Below are 14,443 nucleotides of genomic sequence, written 5' to 3'. Positions count from 1 at the left end.
AACTACAAAATAAAAACAAATACAGCAACGACTGAAAGAATAACAAATGAATTCCGAAAAGAAACAGAGTTGAAGCCCTAAAAACCACAACGTAATGAATGAAAAGTTTAAAAATGTTTACATGAGCCTGAATTGTACATGAATATGGCATGTTTTTAAAGCGGCTCTTGACGAAACATGAACAGAAAAAATTAAACAGTATCAAAAATTGATAACAGTTGTTTACGAAAACTCATACTCAAAGTTAAATGCATCGGTTGAAACAGAAAGCCAGTAAAGATAAAAGTTTGTTGAACAAGAAAGTTGATAGCAAGTATCATAAACGGGACTAGGTTGCTAGTTGACAAAAAGGAAAACAAAACGGGAAAATTCAAAAATACATTGATATTTTAGAAAACGATAGAATTTAGAGTCATTAAAATGATTAAACTGATGCATTTAACTGATGCTATCAACTGGAGGTATTAAAAAGTTAACATATACATCAAAAGTTGAAAAGAATAAGTTACACCATTAAAAAAAGAACATCAAACAAAGGTCAGAATCGACAATTCAATTACAATTTGCAAGAACTGTCGAAGCTTTTAAAACTGTTAGCCATACGATAAAAACATTATATTCTGTAACTAGCCATCTTTTCAAGACCAACAAGACCTGTCACTAATGTAATAATATGACAAGAGACCAAAAAGACCCCAAACATAGACAAAAATTTAAAAAAAATTAACAATGTATTCTTTATTAAGACTCGTAGCACTCAAGTTTTTGCTTTCATAAAAAAAATTGGACCTGTCATTATTGAATCTATGCCACAAGTTGGCAGAAATAAGATAGAAAATTTGATAAAGTTTTATAAATTCACTGATTTTAAAACACATTCAAAGCCATAAGAGCTATCAGTACTCAACTGACAAGCATTAGACAGTTTAACTAATACCTCCTTATATAACCAATAGAACTGTTCTTTAATAGATGCCCGCGAAACAAGAAGTCATTTAAAGTTATGAAAAAAACTTCTTTAAGGTCTTCTCTCAAAACATATCTGTTCATTAGGCCTGTTCATACTTGTACATGGCTGTATGTACATACCTATTCATACAGCCATCATTGACTGTAAACGGGTTCACTAGTTAATTAAATCTGCACATGAAAACTGCCTTGTCTGTAATTGACATGAAAACAAGAAAACCGATTTTCAAAAATGCAATCCGATTCATTTCTGATTGTAAAAATTGACAACAAGACCCAAAAAGGCCTCGCTATCGCTGCGCGTCTATTAAAACACGCAACTATTCAAAATGTCAGCTTAATATATAAACTGGCTGAAAAATCTTAATAAATCTGAAATAAAAGAATTGATTTCAAGAGCAATTTCTTAGGAAGCGGAAAAAATATTGATCAATTGAGTTAGAAGAAATTATGTCAGCAGTTTTAAGGCCTGCGTTCCGGCTAATTTGGACGAAGAAGAATATTGGCGGCCACTTCTTATGAAAGACTGAATTTTCAAAAATTTAACCTAAATTTCAGCCAAAAAGTCCGATCAAACGGTTCGACAGACCTCCTCTGTCTTTAAATTTGAAACCAGTATCACTTTAATTATCCTTTTTTCACTTATTTTGGCAAAAAAAATAAAATTTCAGAAAAATTACGGATAATGTGAGCAAAAACAAGAAATGACTGTTCAAAAAATTCAAACCTCGATAACTCGTCGGAAAAAGTCAATTGATAAAAAAAATTTTGACAACGCTCTACGATGAATATATCGATCGGTCAAATTTGACTGAATAAAAAAAACCAAATCAGCATATAGTTCCGACCTCCCCACTAAAGTGGAGCCGGAACAAATACTTTCAAAATCTCGCTCCCAAAATCATGTTCAACAAAAACTTATTCCAGTTATGGAATTTAAAAGGAAAGTTAAAAACAATAAAAACCCATTTGTGACTGTAGTAAAAACAAAGTTACCTTTTAATGAAACGATACAAAACGACCACGCCAATAAAATTCAATCTTTTGATCTCAAATAAGAGCAGGATCGTATGCCAAACAGAAAACTCCACTAAAGACAAAAAAAAACAAAGAATAAATACAACACAAAAACTTTTTACGCAGCCAAAAGATATAAACAAAACACTGAAACTGTCCAGATAGCATTCATTATTGAACCTTTCAATGAACTAAATTCTGAGCAAAAACATTGAGAATTGAATTTAAACACCCAAAAACACAAACACTATTTTCCACGGAACTTCGAGAGAACTTCATTGTATTAAACAAAATCATGCAACTGATCATTTGAGAAAACTCAAAGAACTGGCCCAAAATGAACATTTTAATTTGTTATATATTGCCTTATGTTAAATAAAAACTCACGATAAACGCAAGGAGAAATGCAATAAAAGCAAATCTCTACCATCTAATCAAAATTTAATCAAACGAATACTGCCGAAAATAGAAAAAACAGCTAAACGGAAAAAAACTGCTAAAAATAGCTTTTAAATCAATTTTGTGTCAACAAAAATATTCAAAATCAAAAATCATCAATCAAACAAATTCGCCGAGTAGCAAAATTCTCTGGATCAGCTGGAAAAAATTCAAACTAATACAAATGTCTCCCAAAAAATCTGGAAAAAACTCCCTTAAAAATAATCTTTCAAGAGAAACAACAACAGCTTATGCACCAAAACAGAAGAACATAAAAAGTATGTCATAAAAAACAAAGGAACAACTGATGGATTTTCAAAGGCAACCGGCAATGATAAAATGAGAAAAATCAATAGAAAGCATTGAATTTGTAGCAACAACCGAAACTGTTTTGATCAGTAAAACCAAATTCGTGCAAAAAAACATTCAAAGAGAGCACTTTGGCAGATTCAGAGCAACCAAGAAAAATAAGTACATTTAACTCCGTGACAAAGATAACAAAAAACAAAAAAAAACAAAGATTCAGATAGATCCTTCCAAAAAATGTTCCAAAATAAAAACCTCACAGACGGCCTGAAACTTTCAATCGGACATTGAAAAGAACCACCAAAAAAGCAAATAATTGGAGACTCAATATACAATTTAAACTTTTATCAACTTCGAACAATCATATGTGCAAACATAGTTCTTAATGATAAATAACCAAAAATTCGATTAGGTAAAAAAGCGACTCAAGGAATCAAATTTTTGAGGAAAATGTAATGAAGCCTTGAAAAAACAAACCATCAAACTTAAAAAATCTGTAAAAATTTTTAACTGTGTTTGTAGACAAAAAAATCACAAAAATGAAAACTAAGAATTGGATTAGGTAACAAAAAACAACGAAACACTTAAATATCACAAAAAAAATTCACAAAAGATCTCCAAGATCTCCAGCAAAAAATTGCACATTCTTTTTTGCACTGTTTCCCTGGAGACGATGGTAACCAACTGCTGAACAGTGATAAGTCGACCAATTCCCACAGACAAATTAAGAAAAAGGTTAAAAATGATAAAATTTTTAAAATTTACTCAAACCCTCAAGAGGTAACTATTGAAATTTCTCCAAACAAAAAAATTTTCAAAAATTTTCAAAAAATGCCATTTCAAGAATTTTGACCGTGAAAACGATGATAGCTAACTCATATGCATTGAGAACAAAAATCTAGTTATGTCGGAAAAGTTGCAACAAATACTCAATACTGGGTTTGAAAGAAAACAAATTTTAACCATACGTGACCAGACACAACCAGGATAATTCCTTTTAACTTCAAATATCAATAAATTAAATTTGCGATTTTTTCCTGGGGTAAACTGTGACAACTTTCAGTATAGACTTTGTACGCATGCAGCGAACATATCAGTCAGCGATGGATAACGCTTTTTGGATAACGATTTAACGCTTTTTGAATTTATCCTCTATCCAACACAGGGAACCTCAACTTTGTTGAAGCATTTTTAATGAAAGAGAAAAATTGGTCACCAGACGAATGGGTTTCTGGATATCAATAAGAATATGAGCAATTAACGCTCTGGCGGGAATTTGTTATCAATCCTGAGAAATTTCAGGGACTTTTGTCAACTAATCGTACGATCAGAAACTATGGCTCGATCAAAAAAATGTCATCGTGCCCTTAGCATTGTTGCTTTTGAAAATGTTTTTAAAAAATGTTTTCGGAAAAGATTTACAGCATTGTATTTTTTTGGAATGCTGAATAAATTTAACTAGCTGATGCTAGTGTGGTGAGCCGGCTCTCTTTCAAAAGAATCTAGCTAATCTTTTGATGGCCGCAACTGGCGAAAACTGTATATTTTTCTGCTTTTCTCTAATACTATTTCCATTAAATTTTTGCTCCGAAAACGCATTTCGAAGCAGCATCGAGAGAAAAAAAGTACCCCCATCCATGTGGTTTAAGATGCTGACTTGTAAGCAATTTGACAGGAAAATATAAGAGCCGCGGAAAACTTGGGGGATAATGAGAGCTGTTTATTTGTCTCTTCTTCACTACTCTTGGACATATGGCCACTAAAATTTCGAAATCCTAGCTCCGAAAAAGCAGTAAACTGGAACAGTTTTGACAACAAAAACCCAATCAATCTATAACAAAATTTTAAAAATCAGAAACACAAATTTTATTTCATCTTGATAGCAGAAAACGCAATTAATACTCTCCTTTATCCGAAAAAAGGAAAGATACAAAAGGAAAGATACAGTAAACTACAAGCCAAATACTGCTTGTCATGAAACGTTTTCCTTGAGCAGATGACATAGTAACTCAATAAAAAAATCTGTTGAAGAAGTGTAGTCCAAATAAGTATCCTCCAAATCTTAAATATTTCTCAGCTAAACACAGTCCAAATTTATTTAATCTTGATAGCAGAGAACCTATACAAAACTCTTCTTTATCCGAAGACTTTTCAAAACATAATTACCCTAAAAATTAGGAAATCAGAAACACACAAATTGATTTTTAAAAAATTAGTCGAACAACGTCCAAAAACAATCTCTAAAATGTCTCTGCCTAATAGCTTAAAAGTACAAAGAATACACACAAAAAGTTTGCAAAAAAAACTGTTTGAAGAAAGAAAAAATTGTTTGAAGACCTGTCTGTCCGGGCAAACAAATTAATAAATTTTAACGCGTTTAAATTGAGCTTTTCCATTACATTTCATCAGAGCTCTTTGCAAAAAAATAAAAACATCCACACAAATTTTAACTATCACAATAGAACACCAAATATTGTGAGACAAAATGGTTTTATTACACTTGATAGTTGTATGATTTTCAGTCAAAAGTTCACCAATCGAATGGAAAACAATCAAACAAAAATTACACCAAAGTAGAAGAAACGGCAATAAGAAATTGGATAAGCTAAAAATAGCTGCAATAAATATTCAAAAAAATTTTACACTTGATAACAATCAAAAAGAAAGGATGCGTCCTGACGAGTTCATTGAAATTAGTAACTCTTTTATATGACACAAATTCAAATGAGAGAAGAGAAATAGTTCAAGAGAGAAACTAATTCAAGAGAGAATATGGTTTTATTAAACCTAGTTAAATGATTAAACATAGTTAAACAATTATATATTAAACAATGATTAGAAATAGTTCAATAGTTCTCATTCGAAGATTTACCATTCGAAAGGGAAAAAAATCGAATATAAACTATACCAGAAAAGAAGAAATGGTAATAACGAAATGAAAAAGCAAAAAATAGCAATAAGACATTACAAAATTGGTACTCCAAAACGATCAAAATGAAAGGATGCTTCCTGTAGAGCTTATTGAAATTTTTAATTCGTTTATATAAACCTAATTCAAACGAAAACTTGCAAAAAATGAGCAAAAAATTTCAAAATCATAATATAGCATGTTAATGTTACACCTGCTTTGGGTAAAAAGATCACTCTCTTATTAAACAGTAAAAACTCAGACACCACATCTCAAAAATATCACTGATCGATCTCTGTCGATACAAAAGCCAAAGAGCATACAGGATCAAAAAATCATATTAAACCTAAACCTAAGTCGAGGAATTTCGCGAACTTAACATCATTCATCTGTAACAATTATCTCCAGAAGAGAACTACACTTTAGAAGGGAATTATGATAAACAAAATCAACAAGAATATGAATTGAACAATTTTGGAGAAAAAGCCTTCAATCTGTAAACAAAAACCGCTCAAAACTAATCTCAAAAACGAAGAACAGTTAAAATTTCAAAATTTAAACCAATGAACTCTTCGTTAAAAAAATAAAACCGTAAATCGAAATGAGATTGCGAACAAACTAAAAACTATACTGGAAAAACCAATTGAAAATTTCATGGACGCCAAAACATTCGCCAAAAATTAATTTCAATCAATCAGACCTTGCAATCTTTTGTCAAATGTGTCGAGAGATTGATAGAATGGTCACCAGTTGTTTGTTTATCAAGCTTCTTAAATTTTACAGAAAAAGCCTTTAGTTTTATATATATATATATATATATATATATATATATATATATATATATATGATAACCATAGGTCTTACCATATCCACAGATCACAAAAAACAAAAATGACACTTCTGGGCTCGGCAATCAGAAATTAACATTACTCATTTTCCCTAATACTACTAATACTATTACCACTAATATTTGTGCTCCATTACAATTCTAAACAGCTTCCATTGAAAAAAGACACCCATCATTATGGTTTCAGAAGCAGACTTGTATGCAATTTGGCGGAAAATGTAAGAGCCGCGGAAAACTTGGGGGATAATGAGAGCTGTTAATTTTTTTCTTCACTGCTCTTGGACATGGCCACTAGAAATTCGCCCTCCTAGCTCCGAAAAAGAAGTAAACTGGAACAGTTTTGACATTGAAAACCCAATCAATATATCAACCTGTTCACAATACGCAATCAGTTCGCATCGCTTAGCAGCATTTGAAAACATTAAATTAGAAATGATAAAACATGAAAAAAAAGATAAACTAAATTACACGCCAAAAACTGCTGCTTCTCATAAAAAGTTTTCCCTGACCATCTAATACTACACTATGTATCATAAAAATCATAAAAACATTTTAGTGGAATTGGCCAAAAAGCACGAAAAAAAATGAGAATTAGAAAAGGTATGACGGAGTGGCTCAACAAAAGATCATTTTCTTCAAAAAATGTCCAGATAAGTGATCAAACTCTTAAATATTTCAAAGTTCGAAAGAGTCCAATTTTAATTTATCTTGATAGCCGACAACCTGATCAAAACTCTCCTATATCCGAGGACTTTTGTAAAACATAATTACCATAGTAAAAATTCAGAAACACAAATTTTATTTCATCTTGAAAATAGATAACCCAATTAATACTCTCCTTTATCCGAAGTAAGGAAAGAGACAAAGGAAATATACAGCAAAATACAAGCCAAATAATGCTTCTCAAAAAACGTTTTCCTTGAGCAGATAAATATTTCTAAGTTAAACACAGTCCAATTTTATTCAATTTTGATAGCAGAGAACCTCAATAAAACTCTCCTTTATCCGAAGACTTTTTTAAAACAAAATTACCCAAACTAAAGTTAAAAAATCAGAAACACACAAATTGATTTCAAAAAATTTTATCGAACAACGTCCAAAAACAAACTCTTAAATTTTCCTGCCTAATAGAAAAAAATGACAAAGAATACACACAAAAAAGTTTTCAAAAAAACTGCTTGAAGAATGAAAAAAATTGTTTGAAGACCCGTCTGCCCGGACAAACAAATTACTAAATGTAACGCTATTAAATTGAGATTTTCCATTGCATTTCATCAGAGCTCTGCAAAAAATAAAATCAAACAGACAAATTTTAACTATTACAATTACAGTCACAATAGAACATCAAATATTAAGAGAGAAAATGGTTTTATTAAATTTGAAAGTTCAATGATTTTCGGTCAAAACTTAACCAATCGAATAGAAAAATTCGAATATAAACTATACCAAAATAGACGAAACGTCAGCAAAGAATTGAATAAGCACAAAATATCTGCAAAAAGCATTACAGAAAATTTACACTCAAAAATTATCTAACAGAAAGGATGCTTCCTGAAGATCTTGTTGAAATTGTTAATTCTTTTATGACACTAACTCAAATGAAAGAAGAGAAATGGTTAAGAGAGAAACTTATTTAAGAGAGAAAATGGTTTCATTAAACTTGATAGTTCACGTGATAATTTTCATTCAAAAGTTAATCATTCCAACGTAAAAAAAATCGAATATAAATTATACTAAAATAGAAGGAACGGCAATCAAGAATTGAATAAGCACAAAATATCTGCAATAAACAATGCAAAAAATTTAAACTCAAAAACTATCAAACAGAAAGGATGCTTCCTGAAGATCTTATTGAAATTATTAATTCTTTTATATGACACTAATTCAAATTAAAGAGAAATGGTTAAGAGAGAAACTAATTTAAGAGAGGAAAAGGTTTTAATAAACTTGATAGTTCAAATGATGATTTTCATTCAAAAGTTTATCATTCGAACGGAAAAAAATCGAATATTAATTATACAAAAATAGAAGAAACGGCAATAAAGAATTGAATAAGCGGAAAAAAAGCAGCAATAAATATAGCAAAATTTACACTCGAAAATCATCAAAGCGAAAGAATGCTTAATAAAGAGCTTACTGAAATTATTAATTCGTTTATATAAAACTAATTCAAATAAAAACTTGCAAAAAACGAGCAAGAACTTTCGAAATCATATCATAGCATGTTAATGTTAAAACTGCTTTGGGTAAAAAAACAACTCTCGCATCAAACAAAAACGCTGAGACACATCTCAAAAAAATAATTGAACGCTCGTTGTCGTTACAGAATCAAAAAAAGCATATAGGATCAAAAATCTTATTAAACCTAAACCTAAGTCAAGGATGTACACGACCTTAAAATCATTCATCAGTAACAATCATCTCCAGAACTACACTTTAGAAGAGAACTATAAAGATCAAAATCATCAAGAACAGGAATTAAAACAATGTTGGAGAAAAAGGCTTCAATCTGTAAAAAAAAACTGCTTAAAACTAATCTCAAAAACGAAGATCAGTTGAAATTTCAGAATTTTTACCAATGAACTATTCGTTTAAAAGATAAAACCGTATATCAAAAGATAATATTGCTTACAAAATGAAAACTATGCTGGAAAAATCAATTGAAAATTTCATGGACGCCAAAATTTTAGCCAAAATTTAAGGTAAATCAACCAAACATTGCAATCTATTGGCAAAAATGTCCAGAGATTGATAGAACTGTCACCAGTTGCTTAGTTATCAATTTTCTGACAATTTACACAAAAAGCGTTAAGTTATTTATACATTAGATAACTATAGCTCTTACCATATCCACAGATAACAAAAAATCGTAATGATACTTCTAGGCTCGCAGAACGTACTTTATTACCAATTCCATAAGGTTACATAAAACTGAAGCCGCAATCAAAAATTGACATTACTCAACACCTAACAATAGGAAAAAATATCACAATCGACAGAAACCGGTGATAGACCATTCTGTGAAAAAATATTCTAAGAGAAGAAGTCATTCATCCAACGCATCGCTTGGAGAAAAACTTCTTGTTCGGCAAAATATTGGTCAAATGGCACTTTAACTCTCTTTCACCCTTAGTGACGGAAAGCACCGTAAGCTCATTTCCGGTAATAAAAACCTGTAGAAAACGAACACAGTCCTTGACAAAAGTAAACGCATTAAAGGCAATTTTACATGGTAAACTGCCTGCTTTTTAAGCCAAGTTTAATCAACTCAAAACTTGAATATGAATCGACGCTTATTTATTTAAAGTTTAGTAGGTGTTTCTTAATTCAGAGAAACTGACTGGCCTACTTATATAAAAACAAAAAATCCAGATAAAAAATGTCCAGTTTTTTGTAAGCAGAGGTGAGCTGAGTTCTCCGTAAAAGCTTTTCGACTTAATCATTCCTCCATCAGTTCAAGCAAAAACTTGCATTGTGAAATCAACAACCTAATGATCACGTTGAACAGATTTTGTGAAACTCAACTCACTGCTGCTTACTGAAAACTGGACAACTTCTATCTGGGTTTTTTCTGTAAGTAGGCCAGTCAGTTTTTCTGAATGGAGATTTACCAGACTTCTGTTGAATAAGCGTCGATTTATATAAAAATCAAAAGAAACAAACAATTTTAAGTTGATTAAAATTGGCTTCAAAAACCCGCATTTTACCACGTATAATTGCATTTTGTGCGTTTACTTTTGCCAACGAGTGTACTCCTTTTAGAGCCGTAAGAATACCGGTAGAAAAACAGTAGCCCTCCTCAAATCCTAAAAGCTCACGAGATCGATAATATTCACCGATATCGCCTTGACGCTATTAAAAAAACAGTTAAATAGACAACTTGCGTTTCGTCGGTATTAATCAACAGCATTTATGCAAACATGAACGAACGTAGCTGAAGTTGAAATTTTACGAGCGTTATTTAGTTCCTCCGACCAGAACAGCTGAATTGTTGAATTCGGAAGTCTACTTCCGTAAAAAGATAAAACAGTACACTTTTCCAAGAATTCATTAATTTTCCTTCAAAAAAGGAACCCTAATAAATGCCACTCCCTTTATTTTCCATACCACAAAAAGCATCCCTGAACAATGTCTACACGTTTTCTGCAACCGCAATTTTTTTCTTTTTCACGCTCAAAGTCGTCCTCTTATTGACCAAATTTCGGCAACATAAAAGCACATTTTTACATTAACAATACTTTTTTGCACACTTTAATACTCGCCCTGAAAATTTGTTGGGAAAATTTGAAAGGTACTACTGGATAAAATAAATACCCTTAACCCGCAATAAAAAAAAAACAGTCGGCAGTCCTTTTCAGCTATTTTGCACACGAGTGTGTTAGTAAGAGGGGGGTTTTATTCACGTACATATAATCCGCAACAGCCAACATACCTTTCTCAAGCTCCAAAAAATAAGCAATGCCAATCCATTTCTTTCAAAACAGTCACAATAAAGGCGACCAAAAGTGATAGTATATACAGTAGTAGATACATCAACATTATTTGCAACTCACCCCACAAAAATTTGCTATCACCGATTTTAGCATTAAGACATCCTCTATAAATAGCGGAAGGCGACATAATAAAAATGGAACAACAAAATAGGAACAGTTTTTAAAGCAACCACACCGTTGTTATGATTACCAGAATGATACAGAGAAATGTAAAGTTATCACTATTTTTACACCATTTGTTATGACACCTTTACTGGTAGAATAAGGTACCAGGGAATAAATAGGCCGGATGTTGGAGTTACAAAATGTAAACAAAACAGGTATATACGCCTCGATTGTACGCACGCGTGTGATCAAAAATGTCCGCAGTGTTTTTGGGTGATATTTTGATTTATATATCTCCCAAAAAAGGCTTATAACGCTGTACAACTTTGCTCTGCTTCATCGGACGAAACGGAGTAAAAAAGTGTATTAAGTTAGGAAAAGAACGCATCAAAAACGCGAAAAAAATATAATGCACAAAACAAACATTATAATTAGTTCAGGTCACTGAATTATTTAAACGTCAAATGGCATTTTTACGAGCTCATACGATTTAATGGAAAACGGATCGAGTTTGAAAAACAAAAACTCGGGAATTAGTTTTCAGCGTTCTTTCTCGTTGGAGGCAGTTTTGTAAAATTTGACAAGTTTCAGCTGATTTAGTTCACGTGAGGCTGATTAATAACGATTGTTCCAGAAATCTAGCATGTAGTTCAGTTTTATACAAAAAATAGCAACAATCTTAGTATTAAAAAACGACAATTTTCAGAACTTTTGAAATCTAAGTAATGTTAATTTCCTACCCAATGAATCTAATCTTAACAGTAAACGTAGTACAAAGAGCAATATTTTAAATGGACAAATCCTTAGATTTGTACATTTTTGCTTCCTCCACGTGGAGAAAGATGCAACCTTAAATTTTAAAAAACTCAATACAATACTCAATATAAAACTTAATATTAAAAATAATATATAATTTACAGATTAGATGTTGTCGGTTGTGACACCGACTGCTGCGCCTTGTTTTCGAGCCAACGGTGCTTTTTAAATACTTCCACGCCATTACGATTCAGAATCTGTAAAAGCTAGTCCGGGAAATATTTCACGTTTTCATCTCAACCATTTTTTCATCTCAAAAAATATTAATTTTTTAATGAATTTATTTTTCTAGCTCTTCCTGTTGACAAAATCTACCTCTTAAAAATAGAATTTTGCTAGCTGTATATTTCGTCCGTTGCTTCCTAGCAGATACAAAGACAACTGAATGCAAACCAAAGTCATGATGTTGGAGCATTTTTTAACCAGCTATTAGATTTTGGTTTTTTGTCTTCATTTTATTTTCTTTGTATCAGGCAGTAGGGGATGTTAATTATACCTTCACTTCTACAATTTCTTAGCAGTTTTCCTGAATTTCCTATGCTGTTTTTAGATCAATCAAATGGTATGATGACTATGAAATCAAAATCAATAAAACTGTTCCAACTTCAATTTCATTTGTTCCTCAATAGTTTTAACGTCAATAACTCTTTTTGCAAACTAAAAATGTATCAAGGACAGTTATTGCAGTTGTTTAAACAATTGTATACCTAAGCAATCATGTCGTCTGAACAAAACATTGGTCGATTAGCGTCGGAAAAATTGCTCTCGGATGACAGGCCGGGTAATTCAATTCAGAGGTCCTGTAACCTAGATAGAGGGTCTTTTTGGTTTGGCAAGAAATAATTGCAAAATTAGCGAGCGATTTTAGCAAATATACTTGGAAAGTCAATTTATCGACTTCAAAGTTTTTGAAAAACGACAAGAAACTCGGGCAAAGCTCAAAATTTTCTCTGCAATTGGGATTTTGGTAGTCGACAAAATGGGTAGTTGGGCACTGGTAATTTCAGGAATCTATAACAAGAAACCATATGCAAACGCTGTAGTTTTATACCGCTAATTTTGAAAACAATAAGCATGATAAAGCATGTATTGATTCAATGTATAAAACAGGTAACCGTTTAATTAGGACTCAAGAGACAAAGCTAGAAAACAGACAGAAAAGTTATACAAAATGCTATGTTCCACGATATGTAAACCTTTGAAAAAACAACATAAAGGAACACGACAATTCTACGCAAAGATTTTCTATCAAATTTGGAGTATCGTCAATCCACTATTAGAGCTGAAGTAGATGCATATAATCTCAATCCCTTCAGTTTTTGCCGTCCATCACATTTCAACATCAATTTTTTCTCGAAAACGTCAGATAACTGCCATCAAATATAGAGCCAATTGATATTCAATTCATGGTTACAGGGGAAACAAGACTTTTATTATCATGCAGCAATCACTACTACTGAAAACCAAAAATTTCTTGTTTTTCGATGAATTCAGAAATTATCAACTTCCCAAAATCGCAGATTTTTCATCTTCTTCTCAGCAAAAAACGCCGAGAAAACGAAGAAGGGATCTTAAAAAAGGGATCTCAATTGAAACAGCTAATAATATTCAACTGCTCTCCTGCCAGAACCAAAAAAGCCAGGTTGCATAGAGTTCCTAAATTTAATCATTTATGATAAAAAAATTTCCCTAACATTGTCCCGATTATCTTACTTTTTTTTATCGCATTGATGCTCGGGTGAAAACTAGGCTAGAAGTCAAATTAGAGAATTAGTTAAAATACTAGCGCAATAGTGATTGACAGTCGATCAAAACTTTTGATAAAACAACAGAATTACATCAAGACAATTTAGCGGATCTTAGGGGGATTCAAATTTTTGAAAAACAACCATTGGTACTCCTTGACAACAAAATTCGCCTGTCGTTTATTTAACAAACAAAATTTAAAATCAGTAGCCCAACTAAAATGACTCAAAGAGTGGTTTTCATAAATAGACGTACCTTTACACTTCGACTCTTTTGACGATAGTAGCATAATCAAGGCTTCAAAATCAAACGAGCAAATTTAGGTTTCTCAACTTAAATGGACGATTGGTTGAATCAATAGCAACCTAAATTTCGGCAAGCGAGAAAACCAAAAGCAAACGAATATTGTATGATATGATGAACTAACTTCGTGATAAACATTCACCCAGATATATGCCGGCTTATATGTTTCAATTTGGCACCACTAAACGATCAAATAATATACATTCGAACAAACCAGATATTACTTGTGATATAACGCCACAAAAATACAAAAAAGGTGATATCTACCATGTAAATTTAAGGGTGTAAATGACATTTTTTCAATTCGAACTTCAGACGCCAATTTGACATTCAAAGCATACATTATGCAAGATTGACTACCGACGGTTAAAACAAGGGTTTCAACAAACGACAGCCATGAGAGTTTTGTACATTTCCGACAACAATTAGAGTAAAATTGAGTCGTTTGAAGCTGGCGGAAGCGATATCATACAATAGCCTAACCCAAACAGGCGC

General features: G+C 31.8%; 1 protein-coding gene across 4 annotated transcripts in view; it reads right to left on the bottom strand.

Annotated features, from left to right (window-relative positions):
• Positions 1-14,443, bottom strand: part of LOC142344497 (sodium channel protein 1 brain-like) — a 182,220-nt gene that overhangs the window by 134,433 nt on the left and 33,344 nt on the right. Inside the window, exon 1 of one of the 4 annotated variants that reach the window (XM_075396186.1) lies at positions 11,039-11,154. The exons of 2 other annotated variants lie outside the window; for them this stretch is intronic. The gene's annotated coding sequence lies outside the window, so the exon portion shown is untranslated. Of the gene's footprint in view, positions 1-10,917; positions 10,937-11,038; positions 11,155-14,443 lie in introns of those variants that run through there. One more of the 4 variants, XM_075396187.1, reaches the window with a different exon arrangement.

This window comes from Convolutriloba macropyga, chromosome 8 (assembly GCF_964194025.1).
Source record: "Convolutriloba macropyga chromosome 8, txConMacr16.3, whole genome shotgun sequence".
Lineage (NCBI taxonomy): Eukaryota > Metazoa > Xenacoelomorpha > Acoela > Convolutidae > Convolutriloba > Convolutriloba macropyga.
The sequence above is the reverse complement of the archived record's forward strand: the minus strand, read 5'-3'. Positions and strand labels throughout refer to the sequence as shown.